The sequence below is a fragment of the Nicotiana sylvestris genome, chromosome 6, assembly GCF_000393655.2.
Source record: "Nicotiana sylvestris chromosome 6, ASM39365v2, whole genome shotgun sequence".
Classification (NCBI taxonomy): Eukaryota; Viridiplantae; Streptophyta; class Magnoliopsida; order Solanales; family Solanaceae; genus Nicotiana; species Nicotiana sylvestris.
Genome location: NC_091062.1, coordinates 208,169,699 through 208,184,774, shown reverse-complemented (window position 1 = coordinate 208,184,774; position 15,076 = coordinate 208,169,699). Strand labels below are relative to the sequence as shown.

At 36.2% G+C, this 15,076-nt stretch overlaps 1 long non-coding RNA gene across 1 annotated transcript; it reads right to left on the bottom strand.

The window, feature by feature from the left end:
• Positions 1–4,874: 4,874 nt before the first annotated feature.
• LOC138870144 (uncharacterized) lies at positions 4,875–9,617 on the bottom strand. Its single transcript, XR_011400381.1, has 2 exons — positions 9,028–9,617; positions 4,875–6,336 (listed from the first exon to the last, which is right to left on the bottom strand). It is a non-coding gene; the product is annotated as an uncharacterized lncRNA (long non-coding RNA).
• Positions 9,618–15,076: the final 5,459 nt, after the last annotated feature.

The following is a 15,076-nucleotide window of genomic DNA, read 5'->3' as shown; positions in this document are numbered from 1 at the left end:
GGTATTTATAGTTTGAAAGCAGGTAGCAAATAATGTAAAAATCAAAGTTCATCATTAATTATGGGGACTCAGAATCAATCATCATAAAATCAAGATAAGTACTCCCTTCAATTGGGGAGTTAACTTCAAATGTTAATAAACATGTGACAAATAAGGAAGGAAGTCGTATAAGGCTGAGCATAACGAATAAGGAAATATTTTCAGCATAGTACAAGTACACAACATGTAATAGAGGCTAGGTTCAGTATATTTCAATCAAGGAAATTACTTAAGAAATCAATTAACAACATAATTGACCATAGAATAAGGTCAGAAAATATTTTACAAGATTAAAAATCAGTATAGAGTATCGTGTGAAATCAGTGAAGGATCAATCACAATGACTCAAGGATTCAAAAGTAGAAAATAGCACTGATTTAGCACAACTTTATTAGAAGAAGCACATAGTAAGCAAAATCAGAACTATAAGAAGAAGAGTAGGGCAAAAATCATATAAAAATTAGGGATTCATGTAGAGCATAGCCTAATTAATAGAATAAACATGATACAAGTAGGAGAAGTGAAGAATCAGAAACATTGATGAACAAAATAGGGTAAAATCACATAATAGGCATGAATAATCATAATCAGAAACTCTAACAAGCAAACATAGGGTAAAAATCACAGAATCATACAAATTAGTTGGACACATTATCAAAACGAACTCAGAATCACAGGCCAAACCCAAGAAACTTAGGGCTTTAACATAATAACTCGAATAAAAGAAGAAAACTAAAATAAACGTTTAAACATGGTGAAAATCATAGAAAAATGCTAAAATCAGAAGGAAAAGCCGTTTTTGAAAAGGGGTCAAGAAACCCTAGTTTGAAGATGAAGAGTCGTTTTAGAAGAAAAGAACAGTAAAAATAACTCGAATAGAATCAAATCTTGTTACAGATATTAGAAATCAAGAGGCAAAATCAGGGTTTCAGAGAGAGAATCGGCTCAAAAATCACAGGTTTTAACCGAAAATGGTAGAATCTTACTCAGACAGCCATGAACGATAGGAAAATAACATGAAAAACCATGGGAGGTGAGCGAACCACCTTCTGGTTCCTTTGAGGACCTCAAGGCAACAAAACCCGGTGCAGGAGGGAGAGCCATGAGGCTGGGAGGGTGGTGAGACCACCATAATGACTGACAAAGCGACGGCCGGTGAAAGGGGCTAGGTTTAACAGAGAGGATTTTGAGAGAGAGAAGAGAGATGTAACGGCGAAGAGAATGAGATCGAATGAGAGGGGAATGGGGGTAGTCTTTAGGGTTAATTATGGTAAGGACGAATCTGGTTCGTTGATCAAAATTGATCAACGGTCCAGATCAAATAGGGATTGGGTTGGGTAGGATAGTGGATTGGGTCTTGGGGGTATTGCACTGATTTAATCAGGTTTGGGTCTGGTTTAATTTAGGCTAGAATTGAAATGAAATTAGGCTATTTGTTAAATACCCAATTCAAATTAATTAAAACAATTTACAAAATAGCTAATAATTATAAGAATGAGTTTCATGCATAGAAAATAGTTTAAAATAATTATTTAGTATTTAAAAATACAAATGACTAAGTTTTGGTAAAAATAGTACAAAATTACTTTGCAATTGTAGCCAAACGATGACAATTTGGCTAATTATGAAATATTGGTTTAAATAGGACTAGAAATAATAAATTAAATCAAGAAATTATTTTTGAAATCACTCGTAATGCCATTTTGTAATTATTTATTGGAAATAAAATGCTGGATAAATTAATAAAAATATAGGGAAATTATGGAAAAATACCAATTACTATTAATGCATGCATTTAAAGGTATATATGCAATTTTAAAATATTTTTTGGAAAAAATTGGGTATCAACAGCCCCCTTGTAAAAGCTGGGGACGAACAGATGCATCAGGTGTTGAAGTGTGATCTCGGCCCAAGCTAACTCCGCGAACTTGGTAGCGTCCTTATGAGCTTGTAGACATACGGCACAAGCTGAGCCAAACAAACACCATAGAATCGATAGAATTCCTCCGCCAGTGGGAGGTGAGGAAGAGTGTAGCCGACGTGAAAGAGATAGGCATAAAATGCACAATACCCAAGACGATGGTACTACACCGCGTCCCACCCTGCAGGGATCAGCTCGACGTGATGGGGAAGGCCGTATTTTGCCTTAAGCTCTAACAAATACGCCTCATTCTTCAGCGATTTAAAGGCTTCGGATTCGACCTCAGTCAATTTTGAGAAATCAGACCTGACATCGGGGTTATGCGAAACTATCTCTTCCACAATCGGGAAGCTTTCGTATTCAACAACAATGGGAACGTTCTCCGCATGAGGAAGAATAATTTTCGCTACAGGGACCGAGTCGCTTCCCTCGTTGGGCCTACAAGGTATGTTAGACATATTTTCAACAAAAAAAGAGGAAGGTATCAAACAACAGGGAATAAAAACGATAAGGATCACTGGAATATAAGGGAAATATGCACAACAATGGAAGATGAAGAGGAAGATACAGGGTTTCGATGCAAGAATTTTTTAAAGTTTGAAATTATATCCTCACCCCCTATTTATAGGAATTCAAGCATCATAACCAAGAAATTGGCTCATCATTACATGGCACCGTAATCGAAGCAGCATATCCAATCAAAATTCACACAAAACGAAGCGACACATAGGGAAAATGCGTCATAATGACGCATGACTTCATGACATCACCTTGATTCATTGACAGCATAATTCCAAAATTTGTGGCTCACAAAGGGCCACGACGCCAGCTCGACCCCGTCATCACGATCCGATCAGCTCGTCCAATCGTTTCGACTGCAATGAACAGAATAATCATCTAGTTCATCCTTTATTAGGTGAATCACTCCTCCTATTTACTTAAATGTCTTCTTTTTTAAAGCAAAAGTCCACCTTTATGGATGGGGTTTAGGCGATGACCCCAACCCGTATATTATCAAAAATAATAAATACACGGAGGAGGGCATAGACCATAGCATCCAAAGCAAGATGAGGACTGATATAAATCAGCTCTAAGAACACTTGGACCCAGACGATCTGCCTAATTTGGGAGATGACCTCCATTACAATTTGACTATAATGAACTTCACAAAAGGATGTTATACACAAGGTTAGCAACACTATATAATGTTCAAAATTATCTACTATTGGCATCATTAATAACAAAATGATTCTTCTTAGGCTTAAATCTGAAAGTAGGGATGCCATCTTGGTCGAGTCTCAATAATGACTTCATTATATTCGGTAAGGAACTAGAATTATCCATTAAAAACCTTACCATTTATTGATTCTCCCATATTTGCCATTTTTTTAGCCACAATATTGCCCTCTCTGTAAGTGTGAACAAAAACAAAAATACCTTTGTTAGAGAGTTGAATACCGATCAATGATATATCAGATATGCCAATGTGTTGTCATTTTGTTGTTAATCATGTCAATTATCAATTGGGAGTCAGATTCCACCATCACACAGAGAAAGTCTCTGTTAATACACAAGATCAATCCTTGTAGCAAAGCTTTGGCCTCAGCCACATTATTGCTATAAAGCCCATAATTTTTAGCATAGGCCAAGATAAAGCGACCTAAGTAGTCCCTGACAACACCACCACCACCAGCACCACTACCGGATTTCCCTACAGCCATAAATCTTTAGTTTTAGCCATCCATTGTTAGGATTCCTCCATGTAACCATTTTACTGATGATAACTGGTCTAGCTTTATCAACTGTATAGCACATATCATACCACTCTAGAGGCAGATGCACTATAGGAAATAGGGCCTTTAATAGCAAATACATAGATCTACAGACCTGCATAATTATGAATCGAGCAGACACGTACATTTTTAAATCTAGCAGCGCATCAGCTTTTCCATATCTCCCAACATATGACTGATGGAAGACATTTGATTAAAGCAACGTGAATCCCATTACTTAGCTTGGTTAACCACCAGGACATAAGAAGTTGCCTAATATCTCATTTTCTGATAGTGATGCCACAACTCTGACTACAGAAAAACCATACTTGATCAGCAATATGGCTCATACAAAGTAGGTGCAGGATAGTCTCTTCTTTATGAGTGGTACATCAAGAGCATTTAGAAGGGAGTGTCATTTTCAACTTCTGAAAACATTCATCAATTGGAATTCTTCCCTGTAACATTCTAAGTATAAAAAAAGAAACTTTAGAGGGGAGTTTCTTATGCCAGATCATAGCCGCTGTAAAGGAGTTATTCTGGTGCCTCCTCAAGTTTTGCCAAGCAGACTTACAGGTAAAAACTCCATTCGGGTCAACTGTCCATATTAGCCAGTCATCTGTACCTTCATGGATCTCAATCCCTATGATATAGTTGATAAAATTGTTAGAACATCTCTGAGCTTAGAAAGAATCCATCCTCTGTCGTCAAAGAAGCTATTCACAAGAACTTTTCTGGGAGCATTTTGGTAGTGAATCAGCTTTGCCAAGGCTCCTTTACCTGACCAATTATCCCCCCAAAAGGACATACTTCCTTTCCTTATCTTTCACAGGATAAATTTCTCTACATCTTCTTTGATATCCATAAGCCTTTTCCAGTTATGAGATTGGCCATAAGACCATTTTATGAGAATAGAATGTTTCCTTTTGCAGTATTTAGCTTCAAGAAAATCTCTCTGACGACTAGGCTTGGTCCTGAAGTTCCACCATGCCTTAGCAGAATTTTTTTTACAAAAATCGTTCAATGATTTAAAACCTACTCCACCTTCTTGAGTAGGAAAACATAGATCAGTCCATGATTTCCAGTGGAACTTGTTTTTGTGCTCTTCTTTACCCCAAAAACATTAGCAATAATCTTCTCAATTTGGGAAAGGATAGTTTTAGGTGGGTATAAAACAAACAACAGATGCAAAGGCAGTGAGTGAAGGACTGAATTTATCAGGACCGCTTTACCACCATAAGATAGAAGTTTCTTTGCCACCCTTGCATTCTGTTAGAAATTTTAGCAACCATGTTGTTGAAAAAACTACTTTCTTCCGACCAACATAAATAGGAAATCCTAAGTATTGCATAGGGAATTGAAGATGGGGAAAACAAGTAATATTCTCAACCTCAGTGATAAAAGGTTCAGGGAAGTTAGAGGAGACATAGAAGCCAGATTTTCTCTTATTGATCATTTGGCACGAGGTTCTTTCATATGTGTCTAGTTTAGACATCATCATCTTCAAGGATAAATGATCACCTGAGGAAAATAAAATGGTATCGTCTGCATAATACAAATGATTAATTAAATGGCCCTTTCTCTCGGATGAATATGGGATAAATCCCTTTGCAGGTAACTGGTTCATCAATCTAGATAGTAGCTCAGCTCCAAGAACAAATAAAGAAGGGGACAAAGAATCACCCTGCTTGATACCCCCTAGTGGATTTAAAGAACCTATGTCTTGTTCCATTCAGATTGATTGAGTACCAATTACTAGATATAAGCCTCCACACTCTATCAATCCAAATCTCAGAAAACCCCATATGTTTCAGCACTAGGCATAAATAGTTCCAATCCACCCTGTCATAAGCCTTGGTCATGTCAAGTTTCATGACGACATTACCAATTCGTGGATATTGATTAATGTTGTGCACCATCTCTTGAGTCAACATGACATTCTCAGTTATGGATCTTCCTTGATAAAGCCAGTATGGTATGGAGATATAAGATTCTGGATTAGAGGAGCAAGCCTCCGGTTCATCAATTCTGAAATAATCATGCGTGAGAAATTGCTAAGGTTGATCGGCCTTAACTCCGTGAAATGTTGAGGAGATTCCACTTCAGAAATCAGGATAAGACATATGTGAGTGAGAGATCTTGGTAATGGGTACCTGCAAAAAAAATCAAGTATCATTAGTAGTAAATCCTCCTTTATGACCTCCCAACATCTGTGGTAAAATTTTCCAAAGACCCCATCTGGTCCAGGAGCACTGTGAGTGCTCATGGAGTTCTTCCATGGATGGTGGGTCTAATAGTCTGTTGTTATCTTCTTCATTTACAATCATTGGAATACAATTCAGAATAGAAAGATCCTTCCGTGCATCATCCTTAGTGAATTATTTTTCAAAAATTTGACAGCTTCTTGAGCAATATTATCCTCTCCTTCAATCTAGCCTCCACTCCCACTAATCATCTTGGCCAGAGTTAATCTTCTCTTTTTCCCTTTGACTATAGAGTGAAAGAACTTGGAGTTCACTTCTCCTTCTACAAATCATTTTATTCCTGATTTCTGCCCCAAAAAGCTTCCTCCTTTTTATGAGCCATAACCAATTCTGCATTAGCCTGATTAAGAAAAACTCTATTAGCCACTGAATTGTCATTAATGGACTTCTCTTCTAGATCAAAAACTTTTTCTTCCAAAACCTTCACAATAGTAAATATGTTACCAACTGTATTTCTAGACCATTCTGAAAGCTTTTTGCAAGTATTTTTTAACTTCAGGTGAAACTTTCAAAGTGGAGAGCCACTAGTTTCAACATTCCAACCTTGTTCCACAACACTCATGAAGCCAGGTTCCTCAGTCCAGATATCAAGAAACCTAAAGTATTTAACATGGTATCTATTGTTGGACTTAGCTGAGATCAACAACGGAAAGTGATCAGAGCTAGTCCTAATCAAGTGATTAATATTGGTAGAGTCAAAAATATTCAACCAATCATGATAATTAGAACCCTGTCTAGTCTTTGCCAGACTCTCTTATCTGGAGACCATTCATTGCACCAAGTAATGCTTGAGCCAATGTATCCAGCATCCAATAATTCACAGTCCATGATACACTATATAAATGCAAGACTTTTTGACATTCTATGAGGGGAGCCCCCCTGTTTCTCAGCAGGATCAACAATGCAATTAAAATCCCCGGCAACTAGCCATGGCATATTATAGTTATCACTGATGTTTCTGAGTTTGTCCCATATGTCCTCTCTCAAAAGTTCCTCACACTTTGCATAGACATAGCATATCAGTACAGAGATTCCATTTATCTTAATTCTACAAGTAACTTGTTGATCATCCTCCTCAATGGTAGCACAACCAAGATTAACTTCCCAAAAGATCCAAATCTGACTGTTGCAATTTGATTAAGCATATTGGTAGCCCAAAATTCTTTTGAACTTGTCTAGTTTGTTTGCCTTATGAAAAGGTTCACAAAAGTCGATAATTAAAAGTTTCTCAGCAATGATTAGTTGTTTAAGTCTTTCAAGAGAATCATTAGACTTAATGCTCCTGATATTCCAATAAAGGGACTTAAACACAATCACTAATATAAGAGTTTTTGTTCTTTGAGACCCTTCTAGGTTTTTGGTTTTGTTGATTGCCACTCCTTCCTCTTGTTGAAGTTCTACCACCTCTGTTGTTGCCTCTTCCCCTTCCTCTGCCCCTAGGGGATAGGTGTCCGGAGCTGATAAGATTGTAAAAGGTTGAAGTCACACTAACATCTACCAATGACTGGGGACAAAAGTTCTCAACCAGAGTATCTGCATGATTATCGTTGTCTGCCTCTTCACTATCAACACTTGCATATTCTCCACTTGCTTCTGAACTTTCTTCATCTCCATTTTAATCCATAACATCTGAGTTATTATCCTCTCCATACACCGAGTCTGATTTTTCTCCAGGTTTTAAATGGTATCCTGTTTCATTCTATTTTTCTTCATCAAGAGTTGTATCACTAATAATTTTCAAGTAATTGTGTTGGACTTCTTCAGGATTGACATTATAATTTATTGCCTTTTCCTGTGCATGCGATTCTATTTGATTGTTCACCTCCACTGGAGTGGTCAATAAGAAAGTTTGAGCCTATGGAGCAATTTGGTCCTGCTACTTTTGGACCAAGGCTTCTGAGTTACCTTGGTTCTCCATATCAGTTTGACATATATTTGTTGGGACATGTTTTATCCATGTCTGGATCTTGCCTCCATCTTCACATTTGCCGCATTCTAGTTTTTCTTTCTGCCTCTTTTTCTCCTTTTGTTACTTGATTCTGGTATGTCAGTAACAATAGCATTCGTGGATACACTCTGAGCAACTTGATTTTTGTTATTAGGTACCATATTTTCTTCAGTTTCAGTGCCTTTCCCTTTTCCAAGTACTTCCTTAACTATAGGGAGTTGGTTAATCTCTGAAGGTTCTCTAATAGAGATGCCCCTATTTTCTCTAGGAATCTGTTTGATTTTCTCAAGTTGTTTGTTCTGATCAGTTTCCCTACTTTGCTGGTGGTTTACTGAAATTTTCTTGTCTTTTGTGCTTCTCCTCCTTGTTACAGTTTGAAAGCCATCTTCACCATTATTTTCCTGTTCTTGTTTGTCCTCCTTCTCTTTTCTGTTTTGTTCTTCTCTTTGAGCTTTAACTTTATCATCCCTGGCCTTATTTCTACACTGGATCTCAAGATTTCCCTGAAGTTTGCAGTATAGACAATAGCTTGGGACCTTTTCATACTCAATGTCAAGCCATTTACCATCATCAGTTCCATCCAATCTTTTATAGCCCAACCATATTTGATCTAGTCTTGGATTCAAAAGATCAATTTCAGCCTTCTTGATTTAGAATAAGTGGCTTGATTTGGTGCTACAACTACTCCTACATCACTAACCAACTTAGAGATAACTTTCCATCTGAAAAGGTGACATTGTAGTTGATGAATCAAAATCCACACCGGGACAATAGATGTCTCTTCTTCAGGTTTGAAATCAGTTGTCCATTTTAGGATCTTCATAGGTGATTCTCCAATATCAACATACTCATTTTATAGGATATGATTGTGATCCACCTCATTTGTGAAATCAATGTATATATCTATAAAATCAAAATAAGCTATTTTAACTGAACCTATTAGATGAAATTGGCTTATAAAAACTTCTCTAATCTCCTCCATTGTGGGTTTTCCTCTGTAGAACTTACCTATTAACGTAAGTTTACAATCTTGAGCCAAAGTAATAAAGTAATCTTCTGCTGAAAATAAGACTGTCGATTTACCTAGATGAGTGTCGTATCTGATCTTGATTTGTGCAGTTCCTTCATCAAGGGATGGAAGTTTTGCTTGGACTGCTGCAGCAAATGATGGCTTTGACACATTTTAATCACTACCTCTATTACCAAACAGAGCATTAGCTCTGTTGTTACCAATCGGGGCCTTCACCTGTTGCATGTTGGTTGAACCTGGGTTCTGATCTAGCGGGTTAGATATTGGGTGGGTGATTGTAGCTTGGGTAAGATCATGTTGTTGAGCACCAGAAAAGCCAGTTGTAGGTTCATTGTTTCTAGGTGGTCGATCAAAATTCGAAGATATTCTGGGTTGTGTGGGGATGGTGTTCTTGGTAGAGTTAGTGTTTGGATTAATATTGCTAGTATTATCTTTGGGTGTATCGGCAAGGGTGGTTTGACGGTGGAATCAGATGCTTTCTTATAGTTTTTTGGTTTGGAAGTAGCCGTTGTTGAGGTGATCTTAGATGTTTGGGCGGTGGGATTAGGTTGAGTAGGATTGTTTATCAAAATTTCATTGGTTGAATTAAGTGGGTCAAGGGGAGGTGGAGGGGATATTGGTTGGGGGGGGTCACTTGAATGCATTGGGGATACTGTATCTGATTTAGAGAAAAGTGAGAGCATTTGTTTTAGTGAGAGAATTAATTACGTTAGTAAGGGGTCACTTGGTTGCTTAACAGCTTACTTAAATATCATTTATTGTTATTTATTACTATTAAATATTATATTATTGCACATATTTTTTGGTATAGTTTTTGAATTGTTATAACTTTTCTACCAGATCTATTTAACGCTTGTCATACTTTCGAGAGTTACATTTAGAAATATTATTATTTACTAAATTTAATCCATAATCATATAAATTTAATTATTTAAACCAAGAATTATATTTTTTTGGTCAAACACATTATGCTAACATGTAAAAATAAGAATGTTAAAATTCTGATTTTAGTCTTTGTAATATCTTGCTTAGCATGTTTATCCTTCAATTAATTGGTATGTGCACCTTTAATCATTTGCTTATAAATGTTCATGGATTTACCTAAATTATTAATATGTCCCACCAGTTAAGAACTAATGTGTTATGTTAAGTTTGTATTGTTACTTCATATTAGATTTAAAATATAGTTTAAAATCGTAAAATATGACACATTTCCTATAAAGGGACCAAAATCATACATTTTAACTAATTGAAAGATTAAATGTGCTCAGTCATATATAAAAAATAAAAAAACAGAAAAGAAAACAAATCAGAATCTGTTATGAATAGATTGTAATTAGAGTGAATGTCTATCTTATAGAGAGTTTTATTTTGTGGCTAAGTCATTTTTCCCCTATAAATTGAGGGGTCTTACCTCATTGTATATCATCCCAAAATTCAATAAGAATTTCGTCTCTCTCTTTCTCTGCAACATTGTTCTTCTTCTTTTATTGTTTTCGTCACACGTTATCAGCACGAGACTCTACTGTCTCAAAAAGCTCTTTGAGAAGATTAAGGTATAACTTTTCTCCTCTTTTTAATTATGACTGACATTATAAAAAGAAAGTTCGTTGCCCTTGAAATTTCGGGCAAGAACTATATGACATGGGTGTTGGATGCTGAAATCCACTTAGATGCAATGGGTTTTAGAGACGCCATTAAAGACAAACTAAAGCATCCAACCAAGACTGTGTTAAGGCCTTGATTTTCTTGCGTCATCACATTGATGAAGGGTTGAAAATAGAATATCTCACAGTCAAAGATCTGCTTGTTTTGTGGAATGGCTTAAAGGAAAGATATGACAACTTAAAGTTGGTCACTCTTCCACAAGCACGATATGATTGGGTTCATCTAAGGCTCCAAGACTTTAAGTCTGTTTCTGAATATAATTCTGCGATGTTCAGAATTACTTCTAAATTGAAACTCTGTGGAGATACTATCACTGACTATGATATGCTTGAAAAAATGTTTACAACGTTTCATGCCTCCAATATAGTCCTGCAACAGCAGTACAGAGAGAAAGGTTTCAAGAAGTACTCTAAGCTGATTTCTCTTCTCCTTGTGGCTAAGCGAAACAATGACTTGCTCATGAGAAATCATGAAAATCGACCCACTGGGTCTACACCATTGCCTGAAGTGAATGAGGTGTATTCCCATTATGCTAAGCGTGGAAAAGGCCGTGGCCTTATTCGTGGTCGTGGTCGTGGCTGTGGCGTAGACAAGGAAGAAATTCTCCTGGTGTTAATCACCTCCCAAAGAAAAATAACCACCAAAATTGGAAAGGGAAAGATGAGAAGCCAAAGGCAAATGGTACAGAAACTGAATGTTATCGTTGCAGTGGAAAAGGGCATTGGGCAAATATTTGTCGTACACCAAGATATTTGGTTGAGCTTTATCAAGCATCTCTAAAGAATAAAGGCCCTAAAGCTAATTTGACAATGAATGTGACATCACCCACTTAAATGTGACAGACTTCTTTGAGCACCCTGATAGGAAAATAGACCACTTGCGGTGATGGACCCGTGGTTAAAGATGATTAAGTAGTTTAATTTTTATTTTCGCCTATTCTTAGTAGCTAGTGAATAAATATCATGTAACCATAGTTCTTTACATGAGTAGTAGTCATTAGTATTATTTATTTTATAAAATAGTGTTAGTTCGTTTTGATTAAATATAGTTATAATATTTGTTTTATACAATCAATTGAGTATTTTGCATTGGACAATGTACGGATTATGTATCTGATAGTATATAGTTAAGGACATGTGCGATCACGCCCATACAGTTCGCGTCGTAACACATGTGGCATATCTTTTCCCACTTCTGAATTTTCCCTAACTTGTAGATACAACTTGTTTAAGATGGGTAGATTTTATGTTGAATGCAAGGCAAGCTTTATCTGTAGTGTCAAGCCTTGAGTTGTAAGGAAACAGTCCAACATGCAATGACCACCGAAGCTTAAAAGCCACAACCAAAATACAGAAGTGATTGACCATGAAACAAATAGAAATAATTTTTTTTCATTACAATGTGTGCTCGTAAAACTAATTTTTAAATTAGTTTGTTTTCTTTTCTTCTACAATTGCAATTTCACACTGTGTTAATAGTATTATTTAGATGTATGGTATTTAATTCTACTTAATGTCCTTATCTTTCTCATTATTAGCTCCCTTGTTAATCGCTTGAACAAATTCATGAATATATTTAATCGATAAGAATATACTAATGTTTATTCGTATATTTGTTTTGTATGTCAAACTATGGAAAGCAAATATGGATATCCCACAAAGCAATCTTGGATCAAAGTTCAATTGTAAAAATATTTGTTTAGTTGATTCATATACGACACATACAATATTCAAAGAGAAGAAATATTTCTCTCATTTAAGTATGTGTAAGGCAGATGTTACTACAATTTCTGGTAGGAGTAAATTAATTTAAGGCTTTAGAGCTGCTATAACTCTACCTAAGGGAACAATACTTATCATAGAGAATGCAATGTTCTCCTCCAAGTCCAGTAGGAACTTGTTGAGTTTTAAAGATATCCACCGAAATGAATATCATATTGAGACAATAGATGAGTAATCTTGAATATCTCATTATTACCAAGAAAGTCTCTGGCCAAAATAGAGTTATTGAGAAGTTCTCATCTTTAACTTGTGGTCTGTATTGGACAAGAATTAGTGCAATTGAGGCACATTCTACCGTAAACCAAAAGGTTACTGATTCCAATACTTTTGTACTTTGGCATGATCGATTGGGACACCCTGAATCAATTATGATGAGACGAATTATTGAAAACCCAAATGGGCATTCATTAAAGAATTTAAAGATTCTTTTAAATTATGAATTTTCCTGCACTTCTTGTTATCAAGGCAAGTTAATTATAAGACCATCACCAACAAAGGTTGGGATTGAGTCCCTTGCGTTTTTAGAAAGTATACAAGAGGACATTTGTGGACTTATTCACCCCACCTAGTGGGTCATTTAGATATTTTATGGTCTTAATAGATGCATCTTCTAGATGGTCTCATGTGTGCCTATTGTCATCTCGCAACCTCGCGTTTGCAAAATTAATGGCACAAATAATTCGATTACGGGCACAATTTCCCGATAATCCAATTAAGTCTGTTAGACTTGATAATGCTGCTGAGTTTTCATCCCAAGCATTTAATGATTATCGCTTATCAATTGGGATAAAAGTGGAACATCCTGTAGTTCATGTTCACACTCAAAATGGCCTTGCAGAGTCTTTAATTAAACGTCTGCAATTGATAATAAGATTGTTACTCATGAAAACGAGGTTGCCCACTTCTGTTTGGGGTCACGCCATTTTGCATGCAGCAATGCTAGTTTGTCTCAGACCGACAAATTATCATAAATATTCTCCGTTGCAATTAGTTTTGGTCATAAACCTAATATATCCCATTTAAGAATTTTTGGATGCGCAGTGTGCCTGTAGCACCGCCATATCGCACCAAAATGGGTCCCCAAAGAAGGTTAGAAATATATGTTGGGTTTGAATCGCCCTCTATTATTCGCTACCTCGAAACAATAACGGGGAATTTATTTACTGCACGATTTGCAGACTGTCGATTCGATAAGACACTTTTTCCCAAAATTAGGGGGAGAAGTTAGTGAAACCAAACGGGAAATTTTGTGAAAAAATCCATTATTATCTCATCTTGATCCACGTGCCTCTATTTGTGAAAAAGAGGTGCAAAAGATTATCCATTTGCAGAGAATAGCAAATCAAATGCCAACCGCATTTACGGATTTGAAAAAGATAACAAAATCACATATCCCTGCAGAGAATGTTCCAATCCGTATTGATGTCCCTACTGGACAACCTTCTAGTGTCATAGCTAATGAGTCAAAAATACGTCTAAAACGTGGAAGACCATTAGGTTCTAAGGATCGAAATCCTAGAAAAAGGAAAACAAATGATCAAAATGACACTACGAAAGAGTCTCATGAAGAAATCCACGATTTAACCAATCCTGAGATTCATGAGGAAATCACTGAGCCTGATACTCAAGAAAATAAGGAATTATCAATAAATCCAATCGATATTGAGACAAATTTGAATCGATTGGATATAGTGGTGGATTATGTATTTGCATATAATGTTGCATCTAGTATTATGCAAGATAGTGAGGATCTTGAACCTCAATCTGTTAGAGAATGTCGACAAAGATGTGATTGGCCAAAATGGCAAGAAGCAATCCAATCAGAGTTGAATTCACTTGTAAAACGTGAAGTTTTTGGACCTGTAGTCCAAACACCTAATGGTGTTAAGACTATTGGCTATAAATGGGTCTTTGTACGCAAGAGGAATGAGAAAAATGAGATACAAAGATATAAGGCACGCCTTGTTGCACAAGGATTTTCACAAAGGTCTGGTGTCGATTATGAAGAGACATATTTACCCGTTATGGATGCTATAACGTTCCGTTATCTCATTAGTTTTGTTGTCCATAAAAAGCTTGACATGCATTTAATGGATGTGGTTACAGCCTACCTTTATGGCTCACTTGACAATGAGATATACATGAAAATTTCCGAGGGATTTAAAATGCGTAACGCACATAATTCAAAGTCCCGGGAAATATTTTCAATTAAATTGCAAAGATCTTTGTACGGTCTAAAGCAATTAGGACGAATGTGGTATAATCGTCTTAGTGAGTATTTATTAAAGGAAGGTTATATGAATGATGCCATTTGTCCATGTGTTTTTATAAAGAAAACAACATCGAAATTTGTTGTACTTGCCGTATATGTTGATGACATAAACCTTATTGGAACTCCTATAAAACTCCAAAAGGCAATTGATTATTTAAAGAAAGAATTCGAGATGAAAGATCTCGGAAAGACAAATTATGTCTTGGTTTGCAAATTGAACATTTGGCAAACGGAATTTTTGTTCATCAATCTGCATACATAGAAAAGGTATTGAAACGGTTTTACATGGATAGAGCACATCCATTAAGTACTCTGATGGTTGTTCGATCACTTGATGTGAATAAGGATCCATTCCGACCTCAAGAAAAGAATGAAGAGCTA